We start from the raw sequence: 15,431 nt of genomic DNA, 5'->3' as shown, positions 1-15,431 counted from the left end.
TATGATGCTTACATGGTGGTACAGTATTCTTTCTTGTAACCGAGGTATTTAAGAGACCTCAGAGAGTGATGTGCCACGAAAGTGTTGCGATGCATTTGAACGTACAGCAAAAATATTGGGAAAGAACTTTTGGCTCACAAAACCAGATTATTTCGTCAGTTTTCCTGGAGATTAGATGCAAAAACTAGGACAGCTGGACACCAAACCATGCATTCTGTATAAAAACCTCTACAATAATAGGTAGACATAGATGTTAATTTCTGACGGGTCTGACATTATCACCCATGGATGATTCATTATTATTTTTGCTACCAGTCTGATTATGCCATGGTAAAGTTGTAGCATGTTTTATTTTATTGTTTCTAGGCCTTTTGCCACTTCTTATGTCTTATACTGTATCTACTTAATAGGTAGACCTATGTCTTGTACTACTTATACTGTAGGTAGTAGGTTAGCGAGGCCACCAGCCACCCATTGAGATACTACTGCTAGAGAGTTATTGGGTCCTTTAACTTGCCAGACAGTATTACATTTTATCCCTCTGTGGTTACGGCTCATTTTTCCTTCGCCTACACATATACCGAATAGTCTGGCTTATTCCTTCCACATTCTCCTCTGTCCTGATACACCTGACAACACTGAGATTACCACACAATTCTTCTTCGCTCAAGGGGTCAACTTCTTCACTGTAATTGTTCAGTGGCTGCTTTCCTCTTGGTAAGGATAGAAGAGAGACTAGCTATGCTAATCAGCTCCTCTAGGAGGACAATCCAGAATGAAATTTTTTCAAGTTTTTATATTTTATATATGAAATATATATTTTAATGTTACTGTTCTTAAAATATTTTATTTTGATTGTTCATTACTTCTCTTGTAGTTTATTTATTTCCTTTTCTCACTGGGGTATTTTTTCCTGTTTGAGCCCTTGGGTTTATAGCATCTTGCTTTTCAAACTAGGGTTGTAGCTTAGCTAGTAATGATAATAATAAAAATAATGGTACAGTATACCCTATATCGCTATATTCGAGAACCATTGGTAAAGTAACTTTTTGTTTAATTAGTACTATTTTTCTTTAGGAAGAGTGTCATGTTTTACCTGCTTTTTACGGTAAAGGATTTTCACTTTCTTCTGTTCAGTAGATTTCTTAGCTCTGATTATCTAGTAACTACAAATTTTCTTTTGAAATCTTTGTGTTTTTAGTCTCATATGGCAATGAATTAGGCAAAGAATGGGAAGAATGTCAGGATTTTTTTTTGACAATTTTCAAATGTTGAAAAAATAAAATTAGTATTTTATTAAAATTATCAGAACTTTAACAAGCTGAGACAACTGATGAAGAAGTATTTATTATCATCATTATTATAAGTAACCCAAGCTTTAACCCTAGTTGGAAAAGCAAAAGTGAAGGAAAGGGAATAGAGAACAAAATATAAAGTTAAAAAAGGAATATAGGGTCGTAATTGGAAACCTTTCATTGTAGGCCTACATAGTCTGTTGCGGGTTGAGGGGCCAGTAACTATGTATATATACACACACACACACACACATATATATATATATATATATATATATATATATATATATATATATATATATATAGTGTGTGTGTGTGTGTGTCTGTGTGTTTTGAATATCTTAACCGTCAGAACCTTGATTTACACTAGTCTATGCTTTATTGATTGTCAGTCGTTTTCTATGCTTTGGTCCGTCCTTTGTAACATTTTCTTCAATTAACCTTTCTGAATTTGAGACTCAAATTGTTGATATTTGGTTGCATTATAGAAGTCACGACAGGCATTCGTTAATTCCTTTAAAATATCGATAGTTCGTTAGAAAAATATTTAGTATTGAAATTGTCTATGCATGATTAGTGACTTTATAATAAAGCCTCAATTTTGTAGCATTCGGAATTATTTAAGCATCGTTCATTTCTTTATTTTACCTTGAGCAAATTCATGCGCCCAATCATGTTTGTTTGTTGTCGCTTATTCCTAATGTTTAAAGAAATGTTGTTATTTATTACATTGCAATTGCTAAAGTTGACAACCAATTTATTTATTTCATTTAGCCACATATTAAATTCTTGTGTAATAGCTCATACATTTGAAGTGAAAAGATCATCACATTTGGCTACTTTATATCGATTAATCGTTGATATGGATTCGGCGTTTGAAACATGAATATGTCATCTTTATATGCTTACTTATTATTGGTTTTATTTATTTCAAACTAAGGTTGTCATCTGCAATTCATTGACGCCAGGCGAGAACACGTGTAGTTTTATTCCATCTGTGAGCAGATTGTGGAATGCTCTTCCTAATCTGGTAGTTCAATTGATGGAACTTTAGAACATAAGACTTGCAATTAATTTAATTATGTTGAACAGTTTGACATAAGCCTCTCTTCAATGTTTTTTATATGACATCTATTTTAATGGTGTTACTGATCTTATAGTATTAATCTTTCTCACATATAATGTTATTACTTCCCGGTTTCTGTCTCACAGGAATTTCAATTCAGGGGAGGGGGTTCCCAGCCCCCTCGTCCCGTCCCTTTTAGTCGCCTCTTACGACACGCAGGGATAACGTTGGCGCTATTCTAATTGTTTTATGCCCCCGCGGCCACAGGGGGCATATATATATATATATATATATATATATATATATATATATATATATATATATATGAGAGAGAGAGAGAGAGAGAGAGAGAGAGAGAGAGAGAGAGAGAGAGAGAGAGAGAGAGAGAGAGCTGATTGTCAGGACAGGACCATTTTCTGTAACAACTCTCTCTCTCTCTCTCTCTCTCTCTCTCTCTCTCTCTCTCTCTCTCTCTCTCTCTCAGACCACCACTATTGCCCAACAGGTTAGTCATTTTTATCAAACCCTTTGACCTCGCCTTGCACGCACCCAGGAAGTTAGACATTGAACTAAGTTTATTCACATATCTGCCATTAAGAGTCATCCTAATTGTATTCAGAGAGAGGACACGTGCTAGTTTCAACGACGACCAAGTGATAATCGTATATTAGTGTATTATATGAGGAACCATAACTTTTTGAAACGTGCTAAAATTTTACCGAGTAGTCCTACAGTGTTCTGTTAATCAGTATTTCAAATTAGATGTTTAGATGAATAAGTTCGTGGACTTTCTACACCTCATTAATATTGTTATCTATCATTTATTAAATGGCGTGAATAAGATTTTTCGTATCTAGATTTTGTGTGTAACTACAACTCCATGGTTTTTAACTTTTAATTGCTTTTAGTATTTGCTTTCAAAACTGGGCCAAGATATACTGTATATATATATATATATATATATATATATATATATATATATATATATGTATATATATATATATATATATATATATATATATATATATATATATATATATATATATATATATTTACTGTACGATGTGCTGACTTTTCACAGACAATGTTTCTGTATATCCCTGTAATGAAAACAGCTCTCCGTGCCCAGCAACAGACACATTATCTTAGGTTAGAGTTCTCTTGCTTGCGGATACACTCGGGTACGCTATTTATTTTATTTCTCATGCTCTTGTTTTTTGAAGTTGTTAAATTTGTATATGAAAGATTTATTTTAATGTTACTGTTTTTAAAATATTTTATTTTAATTGTTTATTATTTCTTTTGTTGTTTATTTATTTCCTATTGGATCCCTTGGGCTTATACGTTTTTATGCTTTTCCTTCAATTTGCATATCTTAAAAAGTCTTTCCAGTCATGTTTTTAACAAATCCAATTTAGAGAGAGAGAGAGAGAGAGAGAGAGAGAGAGAGAGAGAGAGAGAGAGAGAGAGAGAGAGATATGGGGGGGGGGAGGCAGTTGTGTTTGTTGGAAGGAGAGGAAAGGAAAATTATATTGTACAAGAAATTATCAGTTTTCAAATTTTTATTTTACGTTCATGTTATCTTTTTAAAAATCTTTCATCTAAGCAAATTATGGATTTCTGCACTTTCCTGTCATTTTCGTGCCCGTAAAAATCGTTTGACATATGTTACCAAAACGCAGAACCTTGACGATCAAGTTAGCTTCGTTGTTGAATGCAGTGCAATAAACTTAAGTTTACCATTTTCACAGTAAGGTGCGAATTGCGGTTAAAGTTTACCATAAAAGAATGTCTGTAAAGGTGAATGTTTAAATTAACCTTTGGAAACTGCTAAAACCTAGAATAATGAGAATGGGCAAATCCTCGTCATATGTAATGGGTTTTTATATTGAAAGGTGTAATGTTACACGAGGGAGTAATTAATGTGTACGCTAGTACTGGACTTGTAATTCTGTAATGGAAGATTTTCCATTCTATTTGGAATAGTCGTTTTGTTTCCACGTGACTGAAATAGACTTGCCTTATAAGGCGCTCTTTCAACTTTTAAGGATAGTTTATTATTTTATTATTATTGTTACTAGCTAAGCTATAACCCCAGTTATAAAAGCAGGATGTCTTAAGCCCAAGGGCTCTCACAGGGAAAAATAGCTGGAGGGTACAATCAGGCACACAATTCTATCTGATTTCTCTTCCTCTTGTTTTGTTAAAGTTTTCATAGTTTATATAGGAAATATTTATTTTGATGTTGTTACTCTTCTTAAAATATTTTATTTTTCCTCCTTTCCTTTCCTTATTGGGCTATTTTTCCTGTCGGGGCCCCTGGGCTTATAGCATTCTGCTTTTCCAACTAGGGTTGTACCTCAGCAAATGATAATAATAATAATAATAATAATGATAATAATAATAATAATAATAATAATAAAGAAATGTAAAAAAAAGAAATGAATAAACCACATGAGAAGTAATGAATAATTGATATAAAACATTTTAAGATATGTAACAACGTTGAAATAGATCTGTCATATAGAAACTATGTTGAGAGATGTAGTGTTCTACATGAAAACTTTAATTCTGTATTAGTGATCAGTCTTTATTTTGTCAATGAAACTTCCACACCTTTTTACGGAATTTCATTTGATCAACTTATAGTTTTTTTTGTTAGTTTCTCCGGGAAATAATTTACGGGATCCTAAACGGTATCCTAAAGGAATTTCGATAAGCTGTTGTGCATATACTTCGGGTGTAACTGGTGATGCTAATTTTGTGTGTTTCTGTTCACATGCGGTGCACAGATAAACACAAAATGAGCTGTTTTATACACCGACACGTAGGATTCATAAGCTGTGCGTCATCAGTGTGTATTTTTAGGGAGGGACACACACACACATACTGTGCTATTGTTCCTGGCTAGTAAAATCTTTATATTCTAGTTTGTATTTCACCTCATTAGTATACCACGCCATTAATCAATGTAAGCGTTTATCTCCATCTCTGCCCTAACACTCCTAAATTATACATTTTTTTTTCATCAACATAATCGATTATTCTTTCTACATGATCAAGCCACCCACAACACTGTGGTACAGTCACTCATATAAGTTGGTCGATGTCCGGGTGTTTGAGAGAGATTTCAATTTCAGCCCTTTCTGGACGACATGTGTCTGGGAACGCGAAACCGGTCAAATATTCAGTTACTTATAGTTGAAAGTTTGCCTGGTTTCGCGCTCCCTGTCAACTTGTCGTCCATTAAAGGCTGAAATGGAAATCTCTCTCAAACACCCGGACATCCACCAACTTATATGATTGACTGTACATCCTTTCATCCCCTCCAATCTTTTTACATATCGTAGTTCCACATTTAGCACTCCTTCATTTCGCCTTGTTCCACTACGCTACAAAGAATATCTAGACAGTTTCAACCTTTATTCTTGAATTCATATCCAATATTTGTATTTTTTTTCATAATTGATAGTTGGTTCGATCATTCTTTCATGCATTCCATTCTTGGGTTTCGTAGGTTTTCGAAGTTTCTTCCAGATATTTTATTTACACTGCTGCAGTTCTCGTTTCACCTATTGTATTTCCCCTCATCAGCTTCATTTACTATCGAATTTCTATTCGAACCACCTCTCATATCAGCGGTCATTATTATAATTGTTACTAGCCAATCTGCAACACTGGTTATAAAAGTAGAATGCTGTAAGGCCAGCGGCACAAATATGGAAATCAGTATGGTACGAAGAAGAGAAAATTATAAAAGTTAATGAAAAAAAAAGAGGAAGAACAATAAGAAAAACTACATTTAACAATAATTTTTAACTTCTGAGGTTCCATTGCTCAACCGTATAATTATAGGTAGATCATTCCTCAGTTTTGTTTCAACCGGAATATAATTTCTGGAAAGGTGTTTAATAGTGAGCCTCACGAAAGAGAAGCTTGAACCGCTTACCTAGTATGACGTAGTGGATGGTATCGCAGGTTCAAGAATGATTAGAAATTATCCACTAAGTCCCATTTATTTAAGAATGAGAGCAAGGGCCTCATGATTATCATGTAAAAATGTTCGATAAACCGTCCAACATCGCGGAGCTGCACGGCACATTATGCAAGGCAAAGTACCCTTCTGGCTGCTAGCGGCTTCTATTATTATTATTATTATTATTATTATTATTATTATTATTATTATTATTATTATTATTATTATTATTACTAGCCAAGCTACAACCCTAGTTGGAAAAGCAAGAAGCTATAAGCCCAAGGGCTCCAACAGGGAAAAATAGCCCGATGAGGAAAGGAAATAAGGAAATAAATAAGTGATGAGACTAAATTAACAATATATCATTCTAAAAACAGTAACAGCGTCAAAACAGATATGTCCTATATAAACTATTAACAATGTCAAAAAAGATTTGTCATATAAACAATAAAAAGGAGGAAGTACAATAATGACGGTTTTAAGAAATAAGATAAAAGAATAAGACGAAGGAAAAAGCATCCTCTTGATAACGGTATACCTCCAAGTTTACATGACCATTTTAATTTTCCCGAATAATACTTATTGAAGTAAGGAGAGCAAGCTGTCAAAAAAGTATGCTTGAGTGTATATGTCCACAAGCAATAGAACTCTGGATCCAAGGCAGTGTAAGACATAGCACAGAGGCTATGTCACTATCTGAGACAAGAGGACACCGGTTTGTTTTTTTATTGTGAATCTATAGAGATTCTGCTTGCCATGGAGCAAAGTAGACAATTAGCAATTACAGTAGTTACTTATTTATATTATATTGCATAGTCTGCATAGTGTTGGCAGATATGTGGTTATAGAGGAGAATGTGTAAAGAAAGGGTGGAAGAACCGGTATATTTGTAGGCAAAGGAAAGAGCGTAACTATAGTCCATTTCTTTTAGCGAGTCATATTTGTACCGACTCGCAGCGGTGCCATTTTAGCTCGGAAAAATTTCCTGATAGCTGATTGGTTGGACAAGATAATTCTAACCAAACCAGCGACCAGGAAACTTTTCCGAGCTAAAAGGGCACCGTTGCGAGTCGGTGCAAATATGACTCTCTAAAAGAAATGGACTATAGAGAAGGACCCAACATCAAGCTCTTTGGCCATTCCTTAAAATATTGTTATAAAGATGATTTCCTTTTACAAAATTTTTTTACTGTTAAATTTTTTTACCGCCCGTAAACGCTTTTAAGCACACTTGCATGTTTCGGAAGTTTACTTTATTGATGTTGAATTACTACTACCATATATAATATATAAGGCACCAATGATTTCACTTACCATTTACGATTAATTTTGTTCTCCCGTAACATTTTACCTACATATGTTGCAGCATCTCTGTCGCTTCGCGTCACACTATGTATCGTGGATCCTTTTCTCATGTCTACTCTTATACCGAAGGATTAAGAATTTTATCTTCAGGATCAAAAGTGTGTAGTCTACCGATTCTTTACAAGCTTTTTCTTGATTCCAGCTATTATTATTATTATTATTATTATTATTATTATTATTATTATTTTTATTATTATTATTATTATTACTATTATTAATAATCTTAAAATTACTATTATTATTATTATTATTATTGTTATTGTTATTATTATTATTATTATTACTAGCCAATCTGCAACCCTGGTTTGAAAAGTAGAATACTGTAAGGCCAGGGGCACAAATATGGAAATCAGTATGGTACGAAGAAGAATGGAACCTCAGAAGTTAAAAATTATTGTCAATTCTCCAGCTATCGTTGCTGGGTTAATTTATGGCGACTATATTGCTCCACAGCCCTTACGAATGCGAACCAAGTGATATCCTTCCGAGTCCCAGCTCTGTAGAAACGAGCTCAGGTCACAGATGAAAATAGCAAAATTGTTATGAATTATATTGCCTTTTTAACGAAGAGACATGCTGTATCCAATTTGTTGATATATTGATATATTTCCGGTAAATTGCTTGCATTAGTCCCTTACGAATTTGTATAAACTAAGACGGAAGTTATTTGAACAGCTAGCATCAACTAGTCTACATGGGCAGATAAAAGTTCAGACTGAAGACAGAATAAAGGTAATAAAATGCTTATTGATGTCGATTATTGATATGTATATATATATATATATATATATATATATATATATATATATATATATATATAATGTATATGTGTATATATATATAATGTATATGTATATATATATATATATGTATATGTATGTATACATATGTATACGTATGTATATATGTGTATACGTATGTATATATGTATGTATATATATGTATACGTATGTATATATATACATATATGTGTATATGTATATATATGTAAATATATGTATATATGTATATATATACATGTATATATATGTATGTATATATATATACTTATATATATATATATATATATATATATATATATATATATATATTTATATATATATATATATATATATATATATATATATATATATATATATTCCGGTTACGATCACCGACAAGGCAGCTCAGTTTCTGGTAGGGAAGAGAGAAGGTAGTCATACTCTGGTGAGAGGGGTTGTAGTTAGGATAGGGCGAGGGATGGGAAGGGTTGCATCGTTTTGTGTGCCAATCTATCTAAATATTTAGCCGTCATTTTTGACAGGTCGCGTACACTAGGAAGAAAATGAAAATGAGAAAAATGGTCAAGAACTTGGAATAATATACTTTCATGACAGACTTTATGGCATCTTTTATAACTGATTGATTTTTAAACATACACAGACGTCTATCACAGCGGCTGATTGACACCGTGATTGCCTTCATAAACAAGTGCCTATACTGTCATGCAATGACACTTGACACCACGGGCTATACTCTCTCCCACTCAAACAAGAGATCCCTCTAAAAATCAGTTCAGGGAAAACCACTAAATTGATGACTTTGTGAATAATTTGTCAATACCTCCAGGTTAATTCAGATTGTATATTGATTTTTTTCTATCATTATTACCTCCTCCAACAAAGTTTGAAGGAGGTTATGTTTTCAACCTTGTTTGTGTATGTGTTTGTTTGTGAACATCTTCCTGGCCACAATTTTAATCATAGAGTAATGAAACTTGCAGGGATTATCTTACACAAAAAGCTGGAAATTATTAGATTTTGGAAGGTCAGGGTTACGGCCAAGCAAAATGTCCAATTCGCGTAATCACCCATAAGTTTGGACATCGTTGTCACAGATACTTCAAACTTGGTTCATATTTGAATGTATGAAAATTCACGTCAATTAATACATGTTAAGGTCAAAGGGTCGAGAACTAACCTGCCGTGGCAAAGGTCTGCGCTCTACTGAGTGCCCCTCCAGTTCATGATGTGTTGTTAATTATAGTAAGCTGCCATTACTCTTCCAATCAACGTAAAACACCCCATTACTTAATTTTTAGATTAACCCTGGAATCAAGATAAAAAAAAATCTATACTTTGTGTTGGAATAAAAGGAAAAACATATTGTGTAATGGGAATTTATTTTTGGTGTGAACTGGTTTTTCTTGTTGCGTTTTTGCGCTCTTTTTATTATATGATTATTGCACGAAAATTATGCCGTCACCCGAGTTCATGTTCTGTAAAGAGAACATCCGTGGATATTTGTGTGAGGGTAGGCCTATAGAATTTTTTTTTTCCAGTGCTCGTGAGGGATAGATCAAAATGATAATTCACATGCCTAGTAAGCTCATTATTATTATTATTATTATTATTATTATTATTATTATTATTACTAGCTAAGATAGAATCCTAGTTGGAAAAGCATGATGCTATAAGCCCAAGGGCTCCAACAGGGAAAAATAGCACAGTGAGGAAAGGAAATAAATAAACTACAAGAGAATTAATGAACAATTGATATAATACTTCATATAAAGTATCTTGCCTTTTTGCAGGCATGATGGGAAAAACTGCCAACTGAGAAGTAGTGTAAATTGCAACTGATGATTAATAAATGTAAGAGGAAAATTAAGTCGGGAAACCAATATTCAAACCATGTTTTTGATTAATGTGACTATTACAAAAAGTTTTTTCTTTTGGTTCTCGCCATTCCTCATAATGCATTTGATTAATAAGGTATTCCCTAAAGAAGTACACGAAGTAGAATTGAAGTTAAATTGTAGAAACAATATCTCCCCAAGGCCCAAGAGTTGAGATAAACGTTAGAACTAACTACTTTCACATATCAATATGAGAATCGAAGTACGGTTTTTGACAAGGTTTTCCGTATCAGAGAAAGAACATTTTTTTTGTTTTGAGGATCAACAGATCATTCATCTGTCTTAAATATATTTCTTGATCCTGGATTTAAGAAGCGAAAGTGGCTTTCTTCCTTCTTGCTGTCCAACTTCTTTTACTTCATAGTGCGATTGTTAAAGATTTTCCCCCAGATGTACCCGAGTGCTTTATAAAGCCTTCACGGGTCCCAGCGCACGGCTGTATCGCGCAAATTCATAAATCCAATACAAGGAGGGAAAGCTAAAAGCGTACACACCCTTTCTTGATGTCCCACAGCCGTGCACTGGTTTGTCAATACAAACAAACGCACCGACTTTCACTATGGCCGCGCCCTCTTTTACTATTGGCTGGATCCCGGACAGCCGTGGCTGATGTACGACGGTGTTCATTTAAAGCAAATTGTCTAATGAGGGTTAGAACTAACATTTTCGTAATTGGAAGACTTAAATAATGTGAATTGTTATAGAGAGAAGAACATTATAAGACATCATGTCTATCCTGTCTCTTTAGTATCGTTAAAGTTCTTGAGTACATCAAGGTCATACTGCACTAGGCCTATGAATGAATGACTGTGGGATGAATTATCGGGGATGGGAGAATGTTGCATTGCTACTTGTGCGTACATATTAACGATTCCGTGGAAACCTTCTTTTTGAAGTTATTCTATCGTAACGACTTATTATCTTGGCAACAGCGACTTCCTTGCAACGAATGGGGTTGGTTTCTCCCGCTGATATAACTCGGCCGCCAAACTCTCATCATTCAGTAACGGTGTGACAGTGGTAGAGGTGGGTTTGTTTCAAGTGCAACCCGTGTTAATCGCAGTGGTCCGATCATAAAGTTATCACAAATCAAGCGTTTGAACTTGAGTAAAGTCATATATGTTCGAGTAAGCCTTGTTCTTAAGTTTACCGAATTGAATCAAAGTAGTGTTTGTAAGTTGGAATCCCCTTCACTGACAATTATCTAATCTTCACGTGGTTTGTGTTGTGACGGCAACTTCGCTGTAGTATTTAGTAGTAGCTCAAGAGGGGAAGGAAAGGAACGTAAAAACCACGACGTCCTTCGGCTTCGCCCTTCCATGCATCATCCGCCGACGACCTTCACCATGTTTTGAACAGGTAATAGGATTGTTGCTGAATACCTGACATTTAAAGCCATTCATAGTGGCACCTGTTGAACGCAGGTCAGACCTTTGCTCGAATTATTCGCTGGACATTAGAGTTTAAGATATATTTTATTTTTGTTTTTAAATATTGAGAATCAGAACCTAAAGCTTATTCTTCAGTGATGTTTTAATTGAATCAATTCATAAACTAGTCTATATATTAAATGACTTTTTACTTGTTTTTACCTGGGTCTAGCTGGAGCAATTTCAAGTGTGCCCTACATTTCATTTTATTGTGCCTGTTTGTAAATAATTTATTCACGTTTCATTGTTGTGTGTGTTAAATCTAAAATACATTTTTTGGGTGGTTGGGTTGGTCTGGAAAATATTTTTTTTTTTATTTATTTATTAGATGTAAATGTAATAATTTTTACTTTATATTATTTCCAGCAATATATTATTAAAACTGCATTATTAATCTTGTCATATATCTATTTTGTTTTACATTTCATGTCGGGAAGAACGAATTGCTTTATATATAGTACACAGTAGACCTACTTATTAGGAAATATATATTTAAATTGTATTTGGTGCAATTAAACATAAAAAAAACGACTACGAAATTAAACATACAAATTGGCTACTGTACGTCCGTCATTTTTGACACCTGGGTCAATCAAGTGTTGGAAGTTCAACAACATATGTATAAAGAAATGTTTTAGACCTGGAAATGGCAGAAAGGAAGCTCATTTTTTGTTAAAATGGTTATGTTTTAACTCCCGTGTTTGTGTGGTGATACTACCACTTGCGTAAAAATTTAGGACACTTGTACAGATCTCATTTGCATATAGTAGATAACTTGTTAGCGCCAGGTGACAGGAGTTCTCATGACACCATTTTTTCTTTAAATTAAACAAAGCTTAAGTTTCAGCATGGAATGAGACCTCTGTTGGTTGTATAGCGTACAGCATAACTACTACTACCATTACTATGAACAATTGTAGTACAATATGTGAAAAATTTTACCTTTTCTGAGTTTCTCCCATTAGTTGGTGTCTCCGTTGTCACCGAATGAGCTAAACCTAACACAGATCCTTAGCTGATGAGCGGGATTTGCTGGATCCTGAGAAAACGAAGCAATCCCAATATCTTGAGACGATACCTTGGAAAGCCAATTAGCCTAAGACTACTTTCTTGCTATTCCCAAAGGAAATTAGTTCTTATTACCGTTCAGTTTTTCATGCTTTTTGAGAGCAACATTTATGCCATTTTATGCAACTCTCGTATGCGTGAGTAATTATGTTTAATTTGTCCATTTTACATTTATAATTCACATATATGCTTCTAGTGGGGAGTGTAGTGCAATGTCCATTTTTCTTCTTTGGCGTTTTATTCACCAGAAGTTTATTAATTAATTAAATTGTTGCTGTGGCTTGTTACGTGAAAATATTTGAATAATTAGAAAGCGACGAAAATATGCTTTTTTCCCCGCAAAGTTAGTTCTGTATTCTGCAGTTTTGGGGGTAGAGGGAGGATTAATAATCCGCCAGCAAGACGGTTCATCAGTTGATTTAAAAACTTTATTGCTGCTGATACGAATAAGAAAATATTGTTATTTTTTTTTTTTTTTATAATTTCTAGGGAGGGTTTTAAAATTGCCATTCCAGTTTGGCCTGGGACCTTGATATACGTGTTAACCGAATGTAAAAAAAAAAAAAAGAAAAAAAAAACTGTAAATATAATTATTATCGGGTTGTATTACTAGTAGCTCTTCAGTGGAATTTAATGTGCTGACTTTTGCAGTAATCTAAGATAGCTATTTCAATCATGTTTAAGGGTCATTTAAATGGAATTTTAGAATTTAATTATATTTTATGAAAGATTCGGCGATAATTTTAGAAAATTATATTAAATAAGTGGGATTGATTGATTGATTGTTAATTATGAGTTACAAAATCATTAATATGTCTTTGATGCTTAAACGAACGAAAAGAGTATAATGAAAACTACTTAGATGATGATGAAATTAAAGGTAGATACACTATGGATTAGACCATTTAATGACAGTCTCCCTAAAACCCCATTGAATATGGCACATCATTTCTTCATTAACCCAGAAGAGGGGTTGCTGTATAAGAAACATTCAAGGCTATTAAGTCTCCTTTGGCGATAGAATCGCGCGGAATCCTTTGAAGATGGCCAGGAAGACAAACCAGATGACGACTTGTCGTCGTAAATTTGCTAATCAAGTATGTGGGTGAATCGAGATTCTATAAAAGGGCTTCAAGTCGGCGAATCGGCATTTAGTCTCCTGCCACTCGCAGTTTGTTAAGAATTATGGGGAATGTGATTATGATATCGACGTGTTTTGCCATTAAAGGAGATACATGTATTCGCTTTCGACTGTCGCTATAAATCGTTCGCTGAGCTTTCGATGTTTCCAAAGAAATTGATAGGTTTTATGTGCATATGTTGTTATTGAATGGGGATGTCAGCTATCAATTTTTTTTTTATTAAGTTTGATTCTGTTTGGTTATATTTTCCTTCAATTCATCTCTGGCTGGTTGATGAATCCTTCCACCTTGTTTTTTTTATTTCTTTTTTTCATTTTATTTTTACTACCGCTGAGCTGAGCTTTCGATGTTTCCAGTTAGAAGAAATTATAGGTTTTTATGTGCATATGTTGTTATTGAATGGGATGTCAGCTATCAGTTTTTTCATTAAGTTTGATTCTGTTTGGTTATATTTTCCTTCAATTCATCTCTTGCTGGTTGATGCATCCTTCTGCCTTGTTTTTTTATTTCTTTTTTTTTTAATTTTATTTTTACTACCGATTTTTTTACAAGATTGAGCTTAAGACTTGCGTTCAGAGCTTTCTATGGTTCCAGTAAGAAGAAATTAATGCGGTTTAATGTGCATACGTTGTTGTTTTATGTTATTGTTAAATTATTGTCATATATGATATAATTTTATATGTTATTATTGTTATATATGATGTTATATATCTTATTATTGTTATTTTATTGTTATATATGTTATTGTTATATTTTATTGTTATATGTGTCAGCCATTGATATGATGATGGTGTTCCAATTAAAGAACAACATATGCACTTCAAACCGCATCAATTTCTTCTTATCATCATCATATCTTATCGCTCCAACATTGTATGCACTGCATAGTGGCCTGATTTTGTTTTATTAACTTTGATTCTGTTTATAATTTATATTTTCCTTCAATTCATCATCTGTTGGTTAATGCATCCTTTCACTGTGTTTTTTTTATTATTTTTCTAATTTAATTTTTTACAAGAGGAATTTATATTTGTTAGATTGAACTTCTTGAGACTTTTACGCTCCTTTTTTTTATTGAATAAAATCTCGAAAACTAAAAAAAAATCCTTCTTTTTATCTAATTCGATCCCCTTTGTCAGGTAACAATAATTGTAAACCCCTAAGATTCTCTCTCTCTCTCTCTCTCTCTCTCTCCTCTCTCTCCTCTCTCTCTCTCTCTCTCTCTCTCTCTGTCTCTCTCTCTCTCTCTCTCCTCTCTCTCTCTCTCTCTCTCTCTCTCTCTCATTTATTTTGGCATTCTATTTATTAAAACAATAATTAGCAGAAACCGATTGATAATGGGAAAGAAAATGCCGAAATGGGGACGCAAATGTTATAAAGCGACTCCGATTTTTTACGGCCCGCCGCGCTAG

General features: G+C 33.6%; 1 protein-coding gene across 2 annotated transcripts in view; it reads left to right on the top strand.

Annotated features, from left to right (window-relative positions):
* Nucleotides 1–11,370: 11,370 nt before the first annotated feature.
* LOC137634181 (uncharacterized) overlaps nt 11,371–15,431 on the top strand; it is a 523,265-nt gene continuing 519,204 nt past the window's right edge. For both annotated transcript variants that reach the window (XM_068366451.1, XM_068366452.1), the window contains exon 1: nt 11,371–11,738. The gene's annotated coding sequence lies outside the window, so the exon portion shown is untranslated. The remainder of the gene's footprint in view (nt 11,739–15,431) is intronic.

Source organism: Palaemon carinicauda, chromosome 44 (genome assembly GCF_036898095.1).
Source record: "Palaemon carinicauda isolate YSFRI2023 chromosome 44, ASM3689809v2, whole genome shotgun sequence".
Taxonomy (NCBI): domain Eukaryota; kingdom Metazoa; phylum Arthropoda; class Malacostraca; order Decapoda; family Palaemonidae; genus Palaemon; species Palaemon carinicauda.
Note: the sequence above shows the minus strand (reverse complement) of the source record. Positions and strands in the feature narration are given on the sequence as shown.